Genomic DNA, 25076 nt, shown 5'->3' on the forward strand with positions numbered 1-25076 from the left:
CATTAAACCCTCACAAAAATTTCAACACTCCCTCTCTCTCCTCTCTTTCTCTCTCTTATGGCACCTCCTCCACACCCCTCTCTCGTCCGAGTTTCTTGCAGCCCAAGGCACGAGTTGTACCTTGCGTGTGTGCCCAGCCCCGTGTGCCCAAGCCTCGCTGCCCCTCTCTTCGTGCCTCGCGCCCCCGCAACGCAGCACCATTGCTGCTGCTGTGTCGCGTGTGCCGCGTCCCGCCCCGCAGTCCCGGTGTCCCGCGCGTTGAGCCTCGTGCTCGTGTGTCGAGTTCCCCGCGTGCCCTTGTGGTGCGTTGCGCTACTGCTGTTGCTTTGTTGTTGTCGTGTGTGTTGGTCGGCACACACACACACGATTAATTAATTGTTGTGTGTGTGTGTGTGTGTTGATCAATGGTTTAATAAAATTATGTTTTCAAAAATATTAATTTTCAGTCTTTTAAATTGATTTAATTATTGTGATTAAATTTAATTATTGGATTGTTTAGATTAATTAAAACGGTTATGAACACCGTATTGGGTTAGTAGTATGTTTTAATTAAAGAAATTGATTTTGATGATTGAGTTTATAATTTTCAGCTTTAATAAGTTTATAAAGTGTTGATTTTTGAAGTCAAAACATGTTTTCGGATTAAACCATTGTTAGGGTTTTGGTTTCAAATTGATTGAGCGATTGATTCACATAATTTAATGACAATTTAAATTATAAGAATCAACTTAAATTTTTAGAATGTTTAAAGCTTTAAAAAGTTGGTTTTTAAGGGTTTTAAAGCGAAAAAGTCAATGTTTTTATGTTAGGACTTGAGTTGACTATTTGAGACTATTAAATTACCAATTAATGAATGATTTCTAATTAAACTAAGGGTTTTAGTTTCTTAAATAGTTGCTGGAAATTTAGTAAACATGGATAATAATTTAGTTCTCTTGTTTTGTTTATAGGAGTTGATTTCTAGTGAGTCGTGATTCGCACAGTGGCCCCCGTACTTAGGTATTCCAGGTACGTACAAGACTAGGGTGACCACCCATCCCTTGAGGACTTTGTGAAGTGTATTGAATGCGAATCATGTGAACTTACACGTTGTTATGAATTCATGTTGATGATTGGGAATGATTATGTTATTGTGAATTCATGTTTAATGTTGAGAACAAGCATATTGTTATTATTGTTGAATCTATGTGAACGAGCATGTTATGAATTGAATTATGCTTTATAGATTCTGTTGAACTATCATGTTATGGACTTTTATAATCGTTGAATTATGTCAAGCATGTTGTTCAAGTTAGTTTGCATGTATGAGTAGTGCGCATGCAAGTTGTTATTATTATTATGCTATAGTACAGGATGTCTAGCATAATTATTGAGCCAATCGAATGTTGCCAGTGAGCAACATATATTCTACCAAGGGGTAGAATATGTTGAAGAGTCTATGTGAATTGAATTAAGGACAATTCGTGCTAAGGGCACACCCCGCTTGTTAATAGGCAATGTCGGGTTATCTCAAACAGTGTTTTTGAGAAGGAACAATGGGAGTAATATCACTTGAGTCTATGTTTGATCACAAGTCTTAAAGAAGTAAAATATTGAAGAGTCATTGTTGAATTGTTGAATTGTTTAATTGTTTGTATATTGTGTCTTGAGTCGCCTTGAACATAACATATTAATTAACGTAAAGTGTAACCCAAAAGAGCTTCAAAACTCTTGGAACGTATATACCTTGAGTATGAACAATGGGGGGAGACTTGCCGGAAAACTTGTACTCCTCGAATGATACAAGACGTTGTTTCATTCTTTCTTTTTAGGCCGTTGTGCATTGGAATTCCGTTGGTAGGATCCGACTGTCGGTAGGAGTCCGACTTATTATTATGTGGTGCATGGTGGGCTCCCATCACCCTTTTCTTTCCTTTTGAGGATACTTTACTTTACCCGTTCGAAGCTACTTTTTATTAAACTGTGAGTCAAGAGTCGTGTCATGTGTCGAGTCTTGTCTCCATGTTTAATTGTTTATTATATGGCTTTTGTGATTGATTATTTAAACTATCGAGTGAAGCATGTTAGGATAGAATGTTATTCTAGCTTGTTCGTACTCAGCTTTCGCTGACTTCGTGCTTCATGTCTTCTGGTCATGGCCTTTGCCTTAATGACCCTATTGTTAGGTTATGATACATATGACAAAACATAAATCATGCGAAAAACCTTAATGCCAGGAAACATATTATTTACACATAATCATTTAGCATGATTTAGATGCATACACTTTGTAGCGTGCCTTCCCTAGCTGCGCCCGAACCGAACAAGAACAAGTGTTTAGGACTCCAAGTGTCGTCCCTCCGTAGATAGTCCACAGCACGTCCGAATCCGCCTTAAGCTTGACCAACTAGAATCGCCCTTAAGGTTCTTAGGAATTTTCGGCTAAAATGGTTGCAAGTGTTTGGCTGATTTTTGCTTCAAAATCTTACCTTTGAATACTTCAATGTTCTGTATAAATTTGTGACCCTAGGCACCTATTTATAGAGTTATGGAAAAGGACTTATAATCCTATTAGAATACTAATTTAGTTTAATTAGAATCCTGCTAGGACTCTATTAAATAAACTTTATCTATTAGGATTAGGATTTAATCATATGACGAATCCGGATAGCTTTAGGATTCGTGTAACACGCACACGAGCAGTGCACAAGCATCGCACGCCCGCGCGCAAGCCTTGCGGCCCACGCCGAGCGCACATCGCTGAGGCCCACTGCCCGATGCCTGCCTGATCCGTGCGCGCGCCCAAGCCTTGGCTGGGCCTGGTCGAGGCTTGGCGTGTGGTTTGTTGCGCTTGGCTTGCTGGGCGACAGCCTGACTTCGTGCTGGGTCTTCGTCTAGCAAGCCTCGTCTGATTCTAATTCGTACGATACGCTTCTGATTAAATTCCCGATTCCGGAATTCATTTCCAATACGAACAATATTTAATATTTCCGATTCCGGAATTAATTTCCGTTTCGAACAAATATTTAATATTTCCGTTTCCGGAATTATTTTCCGATTTCGATAATATTTCCGATTCTGACAATATTTCCGTTTCCGGAAATATTTCCGATTCCGGCAATATTTCCATTTCCGATAATATTTTCCGATACGTACCATGTTTCCGTTTCCGGCAACATCTACGACTTAGATAATATTTATATTTCCGATACGATCCATATTTCCTTTTCCGGCAATATCATCGTTTCCGGAGTATTCATTTCTTGCTTTTTACGATCTCAGCTCCCACTGAAACCAAGATCGTCGATTCCGAATATCCATAGATGGGTATTTAATGCCATTAAATACTTGATCCGTTTACGTACTATTTGTGTGACCCTACGGGTTCAGTCAAGAGTAAGCTGTGGATTAATATCATTAATTCCTCTTGAACTGAAGCGGCCTCTAGCTAGGCATTCAGCTCACTTGATCTCACTGAATTATTAACTTGTTAATTAATACTGAACCGCATTTATCACACTTAACATTAAATGCATACTTGGACCAAGGGCATTATTTCCTTCACCTATGATGATCCATCAATTGCATTTGCGTTGTTGGGGAGTAGATTTTCAATAAAGCAGGTTCGTTGAGATAACTTGCGGGAGAAGTTATCATGGGATTCGAGTTGAGAGTTTTATTCTTCCGTAATTTATAAACTCTTTATTTTATTTTAAAGTCATGACTACTATTTTCAGTTAATGGATTTCAAATGGTTTATTTTGGATTGGGTCTCAACGGTTCCAACTTGTTTTAATAACCATTAACTATTTATTTAATGTGTTTGAAAGTTAGTTAATTCCGCTGCGTAATTCTGGTAAATAGCCTTAGCCGTTATCACGGTGGCGGTAATATCTTGGTAATTCCTGTGTTTTAAACCAAGACGCTCTTAGGTTAATCCAGGCCCAAGAACTGAAGGAGACCACTGAAATTGGAGATCTTTTGTATTAGGGTAACTCAAGAAAGGGGAAGTTTTCAATTCTCTCAACGGCTCAATTAATTCGCAAAGACAAAAGCGATTTTGAAGATGAAGCTTGGAACCTGATTTGTTCAGCTCCTGTGCAACATAGGACCCGTGCCTTTTTATGGTTGACATATCATGATCGCATCTCAGGCAATGCCAACAGATACAAACGCAAACTCACGGATGACCCAAAAATGCTACGTTTGTGGCAAGTTGGAGGAGTCAACGTTACATATTGTGCTTGATTGTGTAGCAGCCAGGTGCATATAGAAGAAGCTTGGGGGTCCTTCTACTAAGGTGAGTTTCTTTCAAGGCGACCTTAAGCATTCGATGACGAATAACCTTGAATATACAAATGCTATAAATGAAGTAATATGGCTAACTTACTTTTGCATTGCTATATGTGGTAGATTTGGAGATCGCGCAACTACTTTGTGTTTGATCGAAGTCATGAAGTTCCAATTGACACATGGGCTTTCCTACAAGTTCGTTTCGATGAGACAAGAAATCGTTATATGGGGGTAATAAGCCTTCAAATTCAAAGGATGTGTTTGTTAACTGGAAAGCTCCACCTGCAGGGTGTATGTACTGAATTCAGACGGTGCTGCTAAGGGTGCCCCAGGTGTAGTAGGTGGAGGGGTTGCGATCCGCGACAACCAAGGAACCCTTGTCTCATCTATGTCAATTAACCTTGCCAGCTGATGTGCCTACCGTGCAAAAGTAATGGCCCTTGTCCATGGCCTTGAGCTTGCCCGGGAACTTCAAATTTCCAAGCTCTTAATCCAACTTGATAGGCTATCTTGCGTGCAATCACTGAGGAACGAGTCTACTTACAGAGGTGAATGTGTCCACTTATTAAATCATTGTCGGTCCATGCTTAGTGATGCTAGTTGGAAAGTAAGGGTGTAACATATCTACTGGGGAAGGAAACCGTGCGGCGGATTGGCTAGCTAACCAAGGAGTGACTCAACCTCAACGGATCATGGTCCTAAAGGATATTCCCATAACCTTCACTAGAAATTTAGACGAGGACATTAGAGGGGTGGCCTTTCCACGCGGCCTTATTCCACATTAGGTTCTTTTAATTTGTTTGTAATTTTCTTTCTTTTGGAATTCTTTCCTCTTATGCATAAAAAAAAAACAATTTTACGCCTATAAGACCCACCCGCCTTCCTCAAATAGCCAACCCTACAAATTTGTACCTTTTAAACTTTTGACATTCAAGTCACAAGGTGAGTTTCCTACCAAGCCACCGAGTGATACACTTTATTTTTACTACTCTGTATATTTTGAGGTGGTTTGGTTGATTGTATGAAGTAGATCTTTCTAGGAAGAAGTTTTCTCCATGTATAAGCATTTCCTAGGAAGCTAGTGGGTGATGTTGTTTGGTTAAATGTAGGAAGTAAATTCCCATGAGAAGGTCCACTTACTTAGGGAAACTTTAGATAAACAACTTCCTCCATTTTGTAGGAAGTGTGATTTCCCATGTTTTTGTTAACAAAACAATACTAAAATTTCCCACATCCTAGGAAGTCCAAAGTTTTTCACGTCAACAAAACATCACCTTTGTAAGCTAGGTTGCACGGATACGAGGATCAGACAAAACGGGAATCAAATGTTAGTATCATAGGGTGAATGGGTGATAAGCCCGGAAACGAGTTTCGCCGTGTTCGAGTATCGTGTGTCCAACACGTTTTGGAAACAGTTACACTGTGTTTGGGAATCAAGTTAACTTGAAAATGCGAGGAAAAGTAAAACTATGGAAATCTATAGAAAAGTAAATCTGAAGAAATATGTAGAAATCTCTAAATTTTAATTTGTTTGGTCAGTTATTACGAAAAACTACGGAAATTGAAATATCACATATTTTTCACTTTTTTACTTTTGTTTTCCACAGATTTCCACAGTTTTCCCATCACTTTTGAGAGGAAAAGCGTGGGAAAATAAAACATGCATAATATAACTAGTTGATTTCCACACATTTCTACACATTTCAATTTCCTCATTTTTCCATTTAAATTAACAAACAAGCTAAAATTAAGGAATTATCTTATTTCCACAAGTTTATACACTTTTCCTCAACAATTTTATACACATTGTTGAAAACAATTAGAGTCATATTTTTCCGTATTCGAGTTTCGCGTATCCGACACATGCTAAAAACGGTTAGAGTCATATTTTGCCCATGCATCATAGTTTGTAAGGTCAATCACATGACCTAATACGTAATACACTCGCCATGGCTTAGACGCACAGACGCGCTAGGTGGTGGGCCTGAAATATTGCCATGGTGCTACATTATTCATATACTTCGTACAAAGTACTCTGTACTCCCGTCCACACTCCACCTCACTCCCTTGGCTGCTAAACATTATCACGAGAAAAACTTGAAGAGAAATGCTAGCAATTATGGACGGAAGGGTAATTTATAAGGTGAACTGAACTGGATCCAAGTCACCTAACAGCTGATTCCGCATATACAGGTACCCGAAAAAAAACACCCCTCGTGCCCTCGTGGTATGCCTGGTGGCGTGGTGCTAATACGGTTGGAGCCTTGGAGGGACTTAAACCCTGTCGTGTAGTATATCGGTTTAGACATCCATTATAGGTCCAAAATTCCAAAGGAAACACGTCATTAATAGGGGTGAAAACGAGCCGAGCCGAGCCGAGCTTTACCCTGTTCATGTTCATGTTCATTTAATTTATGCGAGCTCGAGCCCGATCCCGAGCTTTTAACCCAGCTCAAAAAAAAATTCAAGCTCGGTTCGTTTAAAAGATTTTGGGTTCGCGAACTGTTCGTGAACGACTCATTTATTTAATCGAGCCGAGTTTATAAACGAGCTTTTTTCAAGAACGAGCTTTCTTAAACGAGCTTTAGAGTATAACCACTTGAAAATCTAACAAATTATAATCATATCTAATAATAAAGATTAAAGTACATTACTTTATTTGATAAACAAAATAATAATTTAGAAAGATTCAAAGAGCACTAATTTAGCAATTAAAATTTTATTTCAAAATATTTTTATTCTATTATAGATTTCAAAAGTCAAAAACATGATTTTTATTTATATTTGAAAAACGTATATATGGTAAAATATGATACATAACATAACTAGACGAAGTTGTTCACGAACATAAATGAACGAGTTATTCATGAACATAAATGAACGAGTTGTTCATGAACTTAAATGAACGAGCATACCTATGTTCATGTTCAAGCTCGTTTATTAAGCGAGCTTGAAAAGTTATTCAAGCCCGGCTCGTTTAGTAAATGAACAAACATGAACGAGCTTTAAACGAGCCCGATCCCGAGCCCGAGTAGTTTATTGACCGGCTTGGCTCATTTGCACCCCTAGTCATAAGGCTCAAAGCAAATCGAGGAAGTCTTTGTCACAAGTGATTTGTGTCCATATGGACACAAGTGAGTACCAATACAGAATCTGGAGTACCAATACAGAATATGTTAGTACCAATATAAATTATGTGAATACCAATAACACAATATGACTTGTATTGGTGGTACTTTTAAACAATTTTACATTTTGATACTGACATATTATGTGTTGGTACTTAAAATAGTTGTATTTGAATCACTTGTGCCCAGTTTTCCAATTTCATTTCCTATTTTCCCACAAAACCCACAAAATTGGACCAGAAGTGCTGCAACTGCAAGAAGTAGAAGACCCCCAAGTCAAAGACGTTGAAGTTTTGATCAGCGTTGAAGCAACTGCCCTTAACCGAGCTGATACCATTCAGAGGAAGGGTTCCTACCCTCCCCCACCTGGGGGTAGTCCTTACCCTGGTTTGGAATGTTCTGGAGTCATCCTTCAAGTTGGCAACGATGTCTATCGCTGGAAAGTTGGTGATCAGGTTACCTTTCTTTTATTCTTTTACTTCTTCTGCAGTTTCATTTTTCACTCCTGTTTACTGCTCTATGAAATTTGGGGAATTGGGTTTTTTTTTTGTAATTTTCTCAGGAAGTTGTAATCTTCTCAATTTGTTATTGTGGGTGTGATTGACTGGTAATTTCCTTTATGGTTTGTGGTTGAATTGAGTAATTTTTTATATAAATTTGTGCGTTTTGTCTTTGTATTTAATTGGGGTTTATGTGGAAGTGATGGGATAATCTTTGGTTTAAAAATTTGTTGATTGATGGAAGTGAAGGAAAACTACCGCTTTAGTTTTGAACTTGTTGTAAATTTGATGTAGCAGAGTGTTCAGTAATGCTAGGGATGATTGCGTTTCAAGCTGACCAAAAATCTCCCCTGAAAGTTTTAATTTTGAATAATGTAGACCCGAAAACTGGCTTAACCTGATCAACTAGAATCATATGAAATTATGCACATGTAGAGTTGTTCCACGTCGGAGTAGAAGGGTGATAATAACCAACTTATAAGCTTGACGAGCTACTCCTCCATAGCCAATTGGTTTAGCTCAAAGTGGATAACTCCACACCTTGTTGTGCACGGACCAGGCCATGACGAAAAGTCATCATGTTATTAGAACCCGGTTGGGTCATTGAAAAGTGGTCTGGGCTTAAGGGCAACTCACATGTGAGAGGGGTGTTGAGACCCCATATGAAAATACGTGCATGTAGAGTTGTCCCACATCGGAGTAGAAGGGTGATAATAACCAACTTGTAAGCTTGGCGAGCTACTCCTCCAATAGCCAATAATGCAGGGTGTTGGCGGTGGGGTGGAGGTGGGTGATCTAACCTGAAAACCAACCCAAAAGTCCCTTAAGTTTGATCATTATGGTGATTATTGGATCAAATTGAGGGAGATACTGGTCTATCTTAGTAGGCATGTCGATTAGTAAAGATAGTAGTCTGTTGTTGAACAAATTGGAGAAAAAAAGATCGTTGTAGACTCTACATGAGATAATTCTTGGTTCATGCAGCCAATCCCATCCTTCTCGGAGTAAGGTTTTGGTATTGTTGTTGAATTGGGTGGATTGCCTCTTGTGATGATTTTTAAGAACTATTACCATTTGATGTTTTCTGATGGATTATTATGGGATTTAATCCACTTGTATTAGCGTTACAGTATCAACTATTGAGAACTTAGAACATTTATCCAAGATGTTCTGGAAAGCCACCCAGGACTTCAACTTACATAGAAATGTTACATCAATTAATTAAAGTAGCAAACATGATTTCTGAATTCTGGAGTAGTAGTTTGATCACCTGACAGATGTGTCAATTTTTTTGACTAGCCCCTTTCAGAAGTGCATGGATTGGATGTTACTTTAGTGCTATACAATGTTAGATTTCATATGCCTTTTCTTTCCTTTGAATTGTTTAAGTGCCATATCAATATATCATACCCAATACTAAGAACTTAGTACTTTGGATTGGAGTGGGGTTTGAGTAACAGTCTAACAGAGGTAATCTGTCATGCTTTTAAATGACCAGAATTGTTTAATTTTAGATCATATGCTTTTAAAGCTATATTGATTATGTATGATATTTGTTGTATGTAGGTGTGTGCACTTCTTGGTGGAGCCTGCTGGAACGATACACAAAACTCCATGAAAGATATACAAAACTCCATGAAAATTATATGCCTGATGATAGTTCAGAGCCTCTGCATTAGAACGAGCAGCGACAGTTTCAACTGGATCTCCTTTGTAGTATGTGCAGGATTTGCTCAACGAATCACAAGCTTCCTCCACTATATGCCCTGCTACATGCTGCTGATGATTTCCAATAACATTGTTGGATTTCTCCGAAACTCTTGCTTTTGGTATGTTGTCGTTGCTTTCGGTATGCATGTTGCAGATGCTTCCTTCAATCTCACAGCAACTCTTGAGGTTCTGAGCCAAAGGTGAACACCTAACGGAATCTGGATGCAACGGTGCTTCCAAAAATAATCTCTCGTGAATCTATTGAAGACGCTACTGCCTCGTGGGAGATTCATGAGAGACTATTTTTGGAAGCACCACTGCATCCAGATTCCGTTACGTGTTCACCTTTGGCTCAGAACCTCAAGAGCTGCTGTGAGATTGCAGGAAGCATCTGCAACATGCATACTGAAAGCAACGATAACATACCAAAAGCAAGAGTTTCAGAGAAATCCAACAATGTTATTGGAAATCATCAGCAGCATGTAGCAGGGCATATAGTGGAGGAAGCTTGTGATTTCTTGAGCAAATCCTGCACATACTACAAAAGAGATCCAGTTGAAACTGTCGTTGCTCGTTCTAATGCAGAGGTTCTGAACTATCATCAGGTATATAATTTTCATGGAGTTTTGTGTATCTTCTCATATGAACTATCATCAGGCTATGCTGAGACAGTTGTTGTTCCTGCGGGACATGTTCTTCCTGTTCCATCTGGTGTTTCACTCAAGGATGCTGCAAGTTTCCCAGAGGTAGCATGCACGGTTTGGTCAACTGTTTTTATGACGAGTCAACTTTCAGCGGGAGAGACATTTTTGGTAACTAGCAAGGCTACTCTTCTTCTGTATCTTTGATTCTGCTCCTAGGGTGTTGGGCTATGCTTCAGTTATTCCTACATGACATGAATAAAACTGGAATCTCAATAGGTACTTCCATAGATTTAATTGCAATCTCCTACCACCCTCCATAGTCTTCTTACAATCATCAAGACTTCTTACCCCTTAAGCTTGATGAATATTGTTCAATGGTTATTTCAGTTTCGTGCTGAATTGGCTCTGGTAGATGTTCATATGAGAGAACCTTAAATTCGTTTGACAAAGGGTTTATAGAAGTACCTGAGAGATGTTATGAGTTCTTTGTCAAAATATCGCCTTCTGCCATCTGTTTATGTCAAAGAATGCTATCTCATTCAATGATGTCCGTAACCTATCATTCTTTGAAAGTGGCTTAAACTATTCTGTCAATTTGATTTTTCTCTGTAGTCAACAATCTCTTTCAGGTTCATGGGGGCTCTAGTGGCATTGGCACTTTCGCTATTCAGATAGCTAAATACTGTGGAGCAAAAGTGTTAGGTTATGATACATATGACAATTCATAAATCATGCGGAAAAACCATAAAGCCAGGAAAGCATATTATTTACACATAATCATTTAGCATAGTTTAGATGCATACACTTTTTGCGTGCCTTCCCTAGCTGCGCTCGAACCGAACAAGAACAAGTCTTTAGGACTCCAAGTGTCGTCCCTCCGTAGATAGTCCATAGCACGTCCGGATCCGCCTTAAGCTTGACCAACTAGGATCGCCCTTAAGGTACTTAGAATTTTCGGCTAGTATAGGCAATTGTATGACTGAATTTTTGCTCTCAAAAATCACTTTGAATACTTGAATACTCTATACAAAATAATGACCCTAGGCCTTTATTTATAGAGGTATGGAAAGGGAATCGTTATCCTATTAGGATACGAATTAATTAAACTAGAATCCTAATAGAATTCTTATTTAATTAATTCATCCTTTTAGGTTTAGGAATTTAATCATATGTCGAAACCTGATTACTTTAGGATTCGTATAGCTCACAAACACACACACGCACGCACAGCAGCCCACGAGGGGCGCCATGCGCGCGCGCGCAGCCAGCGAGCTCGCAGCCCATTGCCACGAGGCCCACACGCTGCCGCAGCGTTGGCGCGCGCTGGGCCTGCCTTACGATGGGCCTGGCGCAGCCTTGGCTGGTGCGTTGTGGCGCGCTAGCTTGCTGGGCGATGGCCCGGCTTCGTGCTGGGCCTTCGTCTGGCAGGCCTCGTCCGATGCTAATTCGTACGATACGCTTCCGATTAATTTCCCGATTCCGGAATTCATTTCCGATACGAACAATATTTAATATTTCCGATTCCGGAATTAATTTCCGTTTCGAACAAATATTTAATATTTCCGTTTCCGGAATTATTTTCCGATTCCGATAATATTTCCGATTCTGACAATATTTCCGTTTCCGGCAATATTTCCGATTCCGGCAATATTTCTATTTCCGATAATATTTTCCGATACGTACCATGTTTCCGTTTCCGGCAACATCTACGACTTGGATAATATTTATATTTCCGATACGATCCATATTTCCGTTTCCGACAATATCATCGTTTCCGGAGCATTCATTTCTTGCCTGTGACGATCTCAGCTCCCACTGAAACCAAGATCCGTCGATTCCGAATATCCATAGATGGAGTATTTAATTCCATTAAATACTTGATCCGTTTACGTACTATTTGTGTGACCCTACGGGTTCAGTCAAGAGTAAGCTGTGGATTAATATCATTAATTCCACTTGAACTGAAGCGGCCTCTAGCTAGGCATTCAGCTCACTTGATCTCACTGAATTATTAACTTGTTTAATTAATACTGAACCGCACTTATTAGACTTAACATAGAATGCATACTTGGACCAAGGGCATTATTTCCTTCAGTCTCCCACTTGTCCTTAGGGACAAGTGTGCATTTCCTAATTCCTTTGTCGCTCGATGCTTGCTCTTGAACATAAGGTAAGAGTTGTCATCCTTATTATGTCCAGAGGTGTTCCTCGGTTTCAGAGTTCAACTGATCAAATAGACAGATAATCATAGCCTATGATTCATCCGAGCACGGCCATGCATTTCACAGTTTCTAGCTCTCCGAGTGGCCTTGTACAACTTTTAAGCATCTCATCCCGATTTATGGGAGGACAATCCCAATCTTGCGATCTTGAGATTAGACTTCGTTTGATAGGTGATTACCTGAGCGTTGCCTTTATAGCCTCCTTTTACGGTGCGACGGTTGGTCAACGTCAAAGCAACCAGTTCTCAAACAAGTAATCTCAAATCACTCAGGTATTGAGGATTTAGTGTCTAATAATTTTAATGAAATTTACTTATGACAGATTTTCATCTCTTACAGTAAAGTTTCATAGGTCTTGTCCGATACTAGTCTTCCCAAAGTAAGTATCTATGTAAATGATTATGACATTGCCATGTCCACATAATTCAAGAAACAGAACTACTAGTCATCTTGCATTCTAATCGTCTAACGTTTTCTATGCGTCCAGTTTTATAGAAAACTCCGACTTGGGACCATTTTCAACCTTTGACATCCAAGTTCACTTGATAGACATTTCTTAGTCACAGGACTGGTCCTGACAGTCTATCTTGAATATATCGTCAAATTGAAGGGACTCATCATTTAATAAACCACAAATTAAATGGAAAAATGAATTCTTTTCATTTGTTGTGAATGATTAACCAATAACGTTTTACAAAGATTTAAACTCTAAAACTTTAAAACATTAAACAGGGATATCAAAGCCATTCTCCAATATGCTTGATTCCCATAGCTGCAGTGTGCGAGTTGTGCTTCGCCTGCGGCAGAGGTTTAGTCAATGGATCTGATATGTTGTCATCAGTTCCAATCTTGTTTATCTCGACTTCTTTTCTTTCAACGAACTCTCGTAGAAGGTGAAATCTACGAAGTACATGCTTGACTCTCTGGTGGTGTTTAGGCTCCTTTGCCTGTGCAATAGCTCCGTTATTATCACAATACAGGGCTATTGGTCCTTTAATGGAGGGGACTACACCAAGTTCACCTATGAACTTCCTTAGCCATATAGCTTCCTTTGCTGCTTCATGTGCAGCAATGTACTCCGCTTCAGTTGTAGAATCCGCAATGGTGCTTTGCTTAGCACTTTTCCAGCTTACTGCACCTCCGTTGAGGCAGAAGACAAACCCAGACTGTGATCTAAAATCATCTTTGTCGGTTTGGAAACTTGCGTCTGTATAGCCTTTAACAATTAATTCATCATCTCCATCATAGACCAGGAAGTCATCTTTGTGCCTTTTCAGGTACTTCAGAATATTCTTGGCAGCAGTCCAATGCGCCTCTCCTGGGTCTGACTGGTATCTGCTCGTAGCACTGAGTGCGTACGCAACATCCAGGCGTGTACATATCATAGCATACATTATTGAACCAATCAATGATGCATATGGAATCCCATTCATTCGTCTACGCTCGTCAAGTGTTTTTGGGCACTGAGTCTTGCTTAGAGTTATTCCATGAGACATGGGTAGGTAGCCTCGCTTGGAGTCTGCCATTTTGAACCTATCAAGCACCTTATTGATATAAGTGCTTTGACTAAGTCCAATCATCTTTTTAGATCTATCTCTGTAAATCTTGATGCCCAATATGTACTGTGCTTCTCCTAGATCTTTCATCGAAAAACATTTCCCAAGCCAAATCTTGACAGAGTTCAACATAGGAATGTCATTTCCGATAAGTAATATGTTGTCGACATATAATACTAGGAAAGAAATTTTGCTCCCACTGACCTTCTTGTATACACAAGATTCGTCTGCGTTCTTGATGAAACCAAAGTCACTGACTGCTTCATCGAAACGTATATTCCAGCTCCTGGATGCCTGCTTTAATCCGTAGATTGACTTCTTTAGCTTGCATACCTTTTTAGCATTCTTTGGATCCTCAAAACCTTCAGGCTGTGTCATAAACACAGTTTCTGTTAAAATGCCGTTTAAGAAAGCAGTTTTGACATCCATCTGCAATATTTCGTAATCGTAATATGCAGCGATTGCTAACATTATCCGAATAGACTTTAGCATTGCAACTGGTGAAAAGGTTTCATCGTAATCCACACCGTGGACTTGCCTGTAACCTTTTGCAACCAATCTAGCTTTGAAAACTTCAAGTTTCCCATCCTTGTCCTTTTTTCAGTTTGAAAACCCATTTGCTTCCAATGGCTTGGTAGCCATCTGGCAAATCGACCAAATCCCATACTTGGTTTTCAGACATGGAGTCTAATTCAGATTGCATGGCTTCTTGCCATTGCTTGGAGCTAGGGCTCGTCATAGCTTGTTTGTAAGTCGCAGGTTCATCACTTTCAAGTAATAGAACGTCATAGCTCTCGTTCGTCAAAATACCTAAGTACCTTTCCGGTTGAGATCTATATCTTTGCGATCTACGCGGGGTAACATTTCTAGATTGACCATGATTCTCACCAGATTCTTCTAAAGATCTCTGAGTTTCATCCTGAATGTCATCTTGAGCACTCTCTAGAGTTTGTTGTTCGACTCGAATTTCTTCGAGGTCTACTTTTCTCCCACTTGTCATTTTGGAAATGTGATCTTTCTCCAAAAAGACACCATCTCGAGCAACAAACACCTTGTTCTCAGATGTATTGTAGAAGTAATACCCCTTTGTTTCCTTTGGATAGCCCACAAGGATACATTTGTCAGATTTTGGATGAAGTTTGTCTGAAATTAATCGTTTGACGTATACTTCACATCCCCAAATCTTAAGAAAAGACACATTTAGAGGCTTTCCAAACCATAACTCATATGGAGTCTTTTCGACAGCTTTAGACGGAGCTCTATTTATAGTGAGTGCAGCTGTATTTAGTGCATGTCCCCAAAATTCTAATGGAAGTTTGGCCTGACCCATCATTGACCTGACCATGTCTAGCAAGGTTCTGTTCCTCCGTTCCGATACACCGTTCCATTGTGGTGTTCCAGGAGGAGTCAATTCTGATAGAATTCCACATTCTTTCAGATGGTCATCAAATTCATAGCTCAGATATTCACCGCCTCTGTCAGACCGCAGTGCCTTAATCTTCTTGCCTAATTGATTCTCTACTTCACTCTGAAATTCCTTGAATTTGTCAAAGGATTCAGACTTATGCTTCATTAGGTAGACATAACCATATCTACTGAAGTCATCAGTGAAAGTGATAAAGTAGCTGAAACCACCTCTAGCATTTGTACTCATTGGTCCACATACATCTGTATGGATTAAACCCAATAGTTCATTTGCTCTTTCTCCAACTTTAGAGAAAGGTTGCTTTGTCATTTTGCCAAGTAAACATGATTCGCATTTACCATAATCCTCTAAGTCAAATGGTTCTAGAATTCCTTCCTTTTGAAGTCTTTCTAAGCGTTTCAAGTTTATATGGCCTAATCGACAATGCCACAGATAGGTGAGATCTGAATCATCCTTTTTGGCCTTTTTGGTATTTATGTTATAAACTTGTTTGTCGTGATCTAATAAATAAAGTCCATTGACTAATCTAGCAGATCCATAAAACATCTCTTTAAAATAAAACGAACAACTATTGTCTTTTATTAAAAAGGAAAATCCCTTAGCATCTAAGCAAGAAACTGAAATGATGTTTTTAGTAAGACTTGGAACATGGAAACACTCTTCCAGTTCCAAAACTAGCCCGGAGGGCAACGACAAATAATAAGTTCCTACAGCTAATGCAGCAATCCGTGCTCCATTTCCCACTCGTAGGTCGACTTCTCCCTTGCTTAACTTTCTACTTCTTCTTAGTCCCTGTGGATTGGAACATAAGTGTGAGCCACAACCTGTATCTAATACCCAAGAAGTTGAATTAGCAAGTATACAGTCTATAACGAAAATACCTGAAGATGGAACGACTGTTCCGTTCTTCTGATCTTCCTTTAGCTTCAAGCAATCTCTCTTCCAATGCCCCTTCTTCTTGCAGTAGAAGCATTCGGATTCAGAAGTGGGTTGACTGACCTTCCTCTTTACAGATTTGGCGCCAGTTTGCTTAGTTGGGCTGGCCTTGTTGCCACCTTTCTTAGCATTCCTCTTCTTTCCAGATTTCTTGAACTTGCCCCCACGCACCATAAGCACATCCTGCTTATCACTTTTGAGCGTCTTTTCAGCGGTCTTCAGCATACCGTGAAGCTCAGTGAGCGTTTTGTCCAGACTATTCATATTGTAGTTCAGTATGAACTGATCATACCCGCTATGAAGAGAATGGAGGATGGTGTCTATAGCCATTTCCTGAGAAAATTGCTGATCCAGCCGACTCATATTCTCAATGAGTCCAATCATTTTGAGAACATGTGGACTTACGGGCTCGCCTTTCTTAAGCTTGGTCTCAAGAATTTTCCTATGAGTCTCGAATCTTTCGACTCGAGCCAGATCTTGGAACATGTTCTTCAACTCACTGATGATTGTGAAAGCATCTGAGTTGATGAACGTTTTCTGCAGATCTGCACTCATGGTGGCGAGCATTAGACATTTCACATCCTTGTTGGCATCAATCCAACGATTGAGGGCTGCCTGAGTGACCCCGTCGCCTGCGGCTTCGGGCATCGCCTCTTCTAGGACATATTCCTTTTCTTCCTGCATAAGAACTATTTGCAAGTTCCTTTGCCAGTCAAGGAAGTTTTTCCCGTTCAACTTCTCCTTTTCGAGAATTGATCGAATGTTGAATGAATTGTTGTTTGCCATATTAAAAACTACAATTGAAAAGAATAAACAAATAAATAACCATTCACAGTTTCTCTTAATAAACTTAAATTCTAGCATACATGCATAATTCAATGTTTATTAAGCATTTTATTCAAGTTATGTGTTCCGGCAGGTGTGAATAAAATGATTCCAAGATCCTAAAATCATTGAAGAACTAAGCACAGTTTGTCGACTTAATCCTAAAACATCTTAGGTAAGCAAAAGCCTTTTGCTAATAGTCTAGAAACTATTCTTGGTTGATAGGTACGTCTAAGAACTTATTAGGTAAACCTATCGATTTTGCCACGACATAAAAAGACTCCTTACTTATATCGTTGAGTTTCACCAAAACTAACATGTACTCACATTTTTTTGTGTACCTTGCCCCTTTAGGACCAATAAGTAACACCTCGCTGAGCGAAAACTATTACTAGATTGATGTAAAGGATATCCAAGCAAGTGTATATTTTGGCATGGCACCTTTTAACTCAATTTTTAAGTTTGGAACTTAAGGCTCTTACTATGTTGGTTAGATTTTAGGTGAACTAAAATCCTTAATCATGCAACATAATCAAGCTTTGATCTCATGCATTTTAAGACATATTTAAAAGCAATAAATAACTTAAAACATGCATAAGATAAATGTGATCTAGTATGGCCCGACTTCATCTTGAAGCTTTAACTTCAAAGTCCGTCTTGAAAATCTCCGTGGGAGGCACCATTTTCTTCAAATAGGATAAGCTACAATTAAAACTAATTACAACTATTTGATGGTACGCAGACCATATTTGAATTGAAAAACAACTTTGGTACTTTAGACCAATTACATTCAAATTAATGGTACGCAGACCATATTTGAATTGAAAAACAACTTTGGTACTTTAGACCAATTACATTCAAATTAATGGTACGCAGACCATATTTTCTATCCTATTTGGGCCATACTAGTCACTTCATAACCTGCAAAACAGTACATATACAATATATACCATTCACCCATTCATTATCATGAATGGCCCACATAGCTGGTTAGCAATTAATCAAGGGCACCAATAATCTACCAATTATTCAGTCCTTATTAATTCTAATCAAGTTGTTTTAACCTTAAGGATTTGTAGACCTAATCAAGAGTTTATGACTAAAAAGGGCTCCCACTTAAACCAATAAATTCATATGCTTTACTAATTTTAAACATAAAAATGTATTTCTAGTCTAACCGGAAACATACAAATTTAATTAAAATTTAAAGCTCATATAAATTTATAATTGAATCCAAAAAGTTTAATTTAATTTCAGTCGTATTTAAATTAATTCATGATTTTAATTTTAGTAAAATAATTAGAATAAATAAAATTTATTATAATTACAATATTCAAAATTAAAATCCAAGAAAATAATTTAAATTATTAATTTTAAAATTAATTAAAATTACGTAAACTGAAAATTTCAAATTAAAATTTCAAAACGATTTAATCGCAACGCAACAATCCTACGCAACGCACGCTCATGGGCCACACGCACACAGCCATCGCTGGCCATGTGCGCGCAGCCCATGCGCTGCGTCGCATCGCTGCTGCTTACCATCGCAAGGCATCACGCGAGCTGGTGCTCGCTGCGCGCGCCAGCGCTCGACGCAACAAGCATGCTGCCGCAGCCCATCGCTGGGCGCAGCGCTCGTCGCACGTCGCAACAAGCAAGCTGCTTGCCATCGCTGGGCGCAGCGCTCGTCGCACGTCGCAACAAGCACGCTGCACGCCATCGCTGGGCGCAGCGCTCGTCGCACGCACAATAGCGCTCGCTGCGCGCGAGCGATCGATGCTGGGCGTAGCACTCGTGGCACACGAGCTTGCGCTCGCTGCGCGCGAGGCTCCGCACGCTTGCGCGAGGCAGTGCGCGCTGTGGCGCAGCTCGCTTGCTGCCCACACGCGACTGCTCGTGCCTTGCTCTCGCCCTCGCCCATTCGCCCATCGCACACAGCCCACGACACAAGGCAGGGCTGCTGCCTTGTGCTCGTGCACCATGGCCTTGCTCATTGCATTCGTACCGCATGGGCGACGAGCTCCCTTGCTCGTCGTCACATGCCCGCACTATACAACACCCCTTAAGGGTAACACGTAGCGTCCATTGCTTTGTGCGTGCAAGTTATATGAGCGAATCGCATAAAAATTTAAAATTTATATTCAAAATTAATGACAAATTAATAAATAATATTAATTTCATAATTTTAGGGCGAAAAATCGAAAATTTATTATTTAATTGATTTCCGATTAACATGGATTCAAGTCTAGGTCATAAAAATTTAAAATTTAACATAAATTTACAATTTTTATGGTGGTTTTTAATCATAGGTATCTAATTAAATTATAACTAATTATGAAAATCAAATGAATTCTAAATTATTCCAATTTTCAACAAATTAATCATAATTACAAATTAGATTGCATAATTAACAAGGCTAGGAATTCAAACTTGTTAAACATATACAGTAGGTCAATCAAAAATTCAAGATTTATCAACAAGAATCGCAAATATTTAATTTAACATCTTAAATTTACGAAATTTTGCATTCGAAAAACTAAAACCTCCGAAAAGTCATAGTTAGGCTTCGAATTTGAGAATTCTGGGTTCGGCCGAAAATTACTATTTTTGTCAAAATTTTAGAATGCCTTTTACATGCGGAATTGACACAAAAATCACTCGATTTGGATGAGTAACGAAGAAACTGCCGAAAAACTGCGTACGTATAATTAAATAAACGCAATTTGCAATTAATTAACAATTACGAAAATTAATCACCCCTTTTAATTCTTGCAAATTTGTAATATCTAACCATGTTCATGCAATTTAGATTATGAAAATAATAAGAGGCTCGTGATACCACTGTTAGGTTATGATACATATGACAATTCATAAATCATGCGGAAAAACCATAAAGCCAGGAAAGCATATTATTTACACATAATCATTTAGCATAGTTTAGATGCATACACTTTGTTGCGTGCCTTCCCTAGCTGCGCCCGAACCGAACAAGAACAAGTCTTTAGGACTCCAAGTGTCGTCCCTCCGTAGATAGTCCACAGCACGTCCGGATCCGCCTTAAGCTTGACCAACTAGGATCGCCCTTAAGGTACTTAGAATTTTCGGCTAGTATAGGCAATTGTATGACTGAATTTTTGCTCTCAAAAATCACTTTGAATACTTGAATACTCTATACAAAATAATGACCCTAGGCCTTTATTTATAGAGGTATGGAAAGGAAATCGTTATCCTATTAGGATACGAATTAATTAAACTAGAATCCTAATAGAATTCTTATTTAATTAATTCATCCTTTTAGGTTTATGAATTTAATCATATGTCGAAACCTGATAACTTTAGGATTCGTATAGCTCACAAACACACACACGCACGCACAGCAGCCCACGAGGGGCGCCATGCGCGCGCGCGCAGCCCGCGAGCTCGCATCCCATTGCCACGAGGCCCACACGCTGCCGCAGCGTTGGCGCGCGCTGGGCCTGCCTTGCGGTGGGCCTGGCGCAGCCTTGGCTGGTGCGTTGTGGCGCGCTGGCTTGCTGGGCGATGGCCCGACTTCGTGCTGGGCCTTCGTCTGGCAGGCCTCGTCCGATGCTAATTCGTACGATACGCTTCCGATTAATTTCCCGATTCCGGAATTCATTTCCGATACGAACAATATTTAATATTTCTGATTCCGGAATTAATTTCCGTTTCGAACAAATATTTAATATTTCCGTTTCCGGAATTATTTTCCGATTCCGGTAATATTTCCGATTCTGACAATATTTCCGTTTCCGGCAATATTTCCGATTCCGGCAATATTTCTATTTCCGATAATATTTTCCGATACGTACCATGTTTCCGTTTCCGGCAACATCTACGACTTGGATAATATTTATATTTCCGATACGATCCATATTTCCGTTTCCGGCAATATCATCGTTTCCGGAGCATTCATTTCTTGCCTGTGACGATCTCAGCTCCCACTGAAACCAAGATCCGTCGATTCCGAATATCCATAGATGGAGTATTTAATGCCATTAAATACTTGATCCATTTACGTACTATTTGTGTGACCCTACGGGTTCAGTCAAGAGTAAGCTGTGGATTAATATCATTAATTCCACTTGAACTGAAGCGGCCTCTAGCTAGACATTCAGCTCACTTGATCTCACTGAATTATTAACTTGTTTAATTAATACTGAACCGCACTTATTAGACTTAACATAGAATGCATACTTGGACCAAGGGCATTATTTCCTTCAAAAAGTATCTGTGACAGCAGGTTATTTAAGTTGTTTTTCTGGAGTAATAAACCTGACAGTCTGTTATTTAAGTAATAAACCTGACAGTCTGTTATTTTCTCTCTTATCTAGGTACTGAAGAGAAGTTGGCATATTGTAAAGATATTGGAGCTGATGTGTCATGTGTGTATCAATTACAAGACTGAAGATTTTGTTACGAGAGTTAAAGAAGAAACAGCTGGAAAAGGTATTGTTTTGAGGGGAAACAGATCATGTACGGAGTATTGTGGAATTCTCGTTCTCTTTTGTTGTCTAAGATCTGCTTTGTCACAAATTAATTGTCTCACTTCGATTTTGTGATGTTACAAATGATTGGACGCTTTCTTATGATAGAAACATTCTTCTAACAACGCAATCACTCAATTAATGAGTTCTACAGAGAAGTGAGAACTTTTTTGGCGCAGCAAACTGTTTCCCATTTTGCTTGCCATCTTAGTAAGCTGTAAGCATAATTGTTTGTATTAAACAAACAGGTGTTGATGTTATATTGGACAACATGGGAGGAAGTTACTTGCAGCGTAACATTGACAACTTGAATTTAGATGGCCGGCTTTTTATCATTGTCTATCAAGGTGGAGCTACTTCACAAATTAGCCTTGCAAGTTTAGCAGCAAAGAGACTCACGGTGCAAGGTATGCATATTTTTTTCAACCCAAAGCTGGCATTCTATTGCAAAGAAAGTTTTGTAGGAATTTCATTTCATCGCAACATTGATTTTTGTAACAACATTCTAATCTGACATGTCCACCTAGAAGCCACAGAAAAGCTATGTTACTCAAACATGGCTAGAAGTGCCAGACATGATCACATGACTATCTCTTGAAAAAATTGCATGATTTTGGTCTAACATGAAGTGTTTAAGTGTCTGACCCGTATCTGAATGTCGACTACCCGACATGGGTACTTGTTGTAAAATGTAGAGTCGGAGTAACATATGGGACAAGTATTAACAACCTCATAGAGTCATATCCCTTTGGAGACACCCTAGTGGCCGAGGATTATGATGCTTTCCCGCGTATGATGAGCCTGTTTAACCGGTTGGCCAGCGTGGAGCAGGCCTAGTTCAGTAAAGGGTCTACAAGACCACAACCCAACCTAAGGAAAAATAACAAACATCATCTTGTACCACTATTAAACCCTTTCACCATTTCCTTTTTTTGATTCATTTTTGGCCACTGCAATTGACATTGTGTTAGTAGTTGGTACGGAGTACATGATAAGATAATTCAGACACTTGATCAACTGTTGCATATTTTGTTCTATACTGTTTTTATCTGCTGGCTTGAGGAATAAAACTCCGGAGAACAAAGCAGTTATCGTGAAGGAAGTGGAGAAGAATGTGTGGCCTGCAATCATAGGGAAGAAGGTGAAGCCTGTGTTCACAAGTACTTTCCTCTGTCACAGGCAGCTGAAGCTCACCAGCTTATGGAAAGTAACAAGCATATAGGCAAAATATTGCTTCTTCCATGATAAATGAGATGCTTTGGCCATTGAGGCCTGTCGGTCGACTCAGTTCTTACAATTGAGGCAAATATACCACTAGAACAACCTAAATGGGCCAAAATGGCTGATAGTTCCAGCCATACTCCGTTGTACACTGATGGATGTTGAATATGTTTGTTTTGGAAAAGATCTACAGTCAATAAAAAAATAAAAAATCCAGACACTATTGAGATGGTCACTGGTTATTTCCTTTCAATGCTTCATTAACTAGAATGTTCAAGTACACAACTACCATGTTGGTGTAGAGCTGTCAAAAACTCACCCGATCCGAGAAACCAACCTGAACCAACTTGTATTCTTAAGGACCCGGACCCGACCCGAGACCCGAAATGTTGTTAAAACGGGAAATCCGTAACCCGACTGTATCCAACCTGTAACATCCTAATAATTTCTTTCTTTTTAAAACTATTTTCTTTAATAAATAAAAGAAATTACCAATGCATTACTGCCACCATGAAAATGGTTAAGGCTATTATCAGAATTTTGCATTGAAACTTAACTACTACTCCCTCCGTCCCTTAATACTCGCACTGGTTTGACCGGTGCGGAGTTTAAGACACTTGAATTAACTTATTAATTTAATGAGTCTTAGTTGATAGTGGGGTATTTTTTTTTAATATAGTTAGTGGGAAATGTGTAAGGGGTGGGGAGTAGGAGGTGTAAATTTTTAAATGATTTTTTGTGGGGTTAGGGTGTAGGCGGGTTAGTAAGTAAGTGTGAGAATAATATAATATTGCTAAAAAAATTTCATTTATAGAACCGGTGCAAGTATTAAGGACGACCCGAAAAGGAAAGCGGTGCGAGTATTAAGGGACGGAGGGAGTACTAATTAATATGCTTTGCAAAGTCTTATATGGAATTAAAGTCCATACAACTTGTGACAGCAGGTTGGCAGATTTAAGTTGCTTTTCTGGAGTTCAAATTGGTTAAAATAAAGTAATAAGCCTGACAATCTGTTATTTGCTCTCTTATCTAGGTACTGAAGAAAAGTTGACATATTGTAAAGATATTGGAGCTGATGTGTGTTTCCATGAGGTTTGTTTCCATGCCACATCATCATTTTACAAACCTTGATTGTAATGAACCCTCTACCAACAATAGAGAAACCTATACAAAGGTTTATGTGTGGGACCCAATATCATTCATCTCATTTAAAACAAAACAAAACAAAATTAAAATTAAAATGTTTTGCATACATGGCAAAAACAAACCTTTACTCTTTAGTAACCTTTGGTTTTGTAACTTTTTTCAACAATAGTGAAGTTTATCTACAAACCTCTAAAATGCAACACAAACCTCTTGACAAACCTCTTATTGCTATTGCCTAATACTGAAGATCTTGTTGCGAGAGTGAAAGAAGAAACCGCTGGAAAAGGTGTTTTTTTGAGGGGAAACATATCATGTACGGAATTGAGGAGGTAGCTTAATACTCTTAAAGGTTTGGGCAAGGCAGCACTTCAAATTCAAGCAAGCAAGATGAAGCTACTCTTGCGAGATTTAAAAAAAAAAAATTGTTTCAGGATATCACATGATATACACAAATCTGTCAATAAACTTTCCAACCACTTAGTATCTTCAAATCTTCGATAATTCTTCTATGCCTCTTTGAAATTGCGTTGCCTAGCCCAATAAAAACGATCAACCATTACCATCCTATGCTTCAGATAGGTGTGCCTTTTACAATCACATATCTAAAACTGTACCTTGCTACCCAGCAGCCAATCACCACACGTGGGTAACCACGGCCATTAGGTTATGCCTGGTTTGGGTTATTTTGGTTCAGTTCATCCATTTGAGTTGATTCAGATTCTCACGGGTTAAGGTCAAATCGTATCATTATCAAGTTCAGACCGGGTAATTAGTTAATTACACATTTAGACAATTTTGGATTTTTCAAACAACTGAGCCGGGTCAACTCGAAGGGTTGCTCAGATGTCAGATTTATTTTGGGTCAACCAAACAAGTCAATTTCGGCCTTTATTTATTTTATTAAATAAGATAGAATACCTTATTAAGCCATTAAAATAAGGAATTAACAACAAGAGTACAGGTCCACACAAATAAACACTAAACA

General features: G+C 39.0%; 1 pseudogene; it reads left to right on the forward strand.

Moving 5' to 3' along the window:
* Nucleotides 1–4705: 4705 nt before the first annotated feature.
* On the forward strand, nucleotides 4706–23094 carry LOC130463153 (uncharacterized; annotated as a pseudogene).
* The last annotated feature ends 1982 nt before the right edge of the window (nucleotides 23095–25076 follow it).

This window comes from Spinacia oleracea, chromosome 6 (assembly GCF_020520425.1).
Source record: "Spinacia oleracea cultivar Varoflay chromosome 6, BTI_SOV_V1, whole genome shotgun sequence".
Classification (NCBI taxonomy): domain Eukaryota; kingdom Viridiplantae; phylum Streptophyta; class Magnoliopsida; order Caryophyllales; family Amaranthaceae; genus Spinacia; species Spinacia oleracea.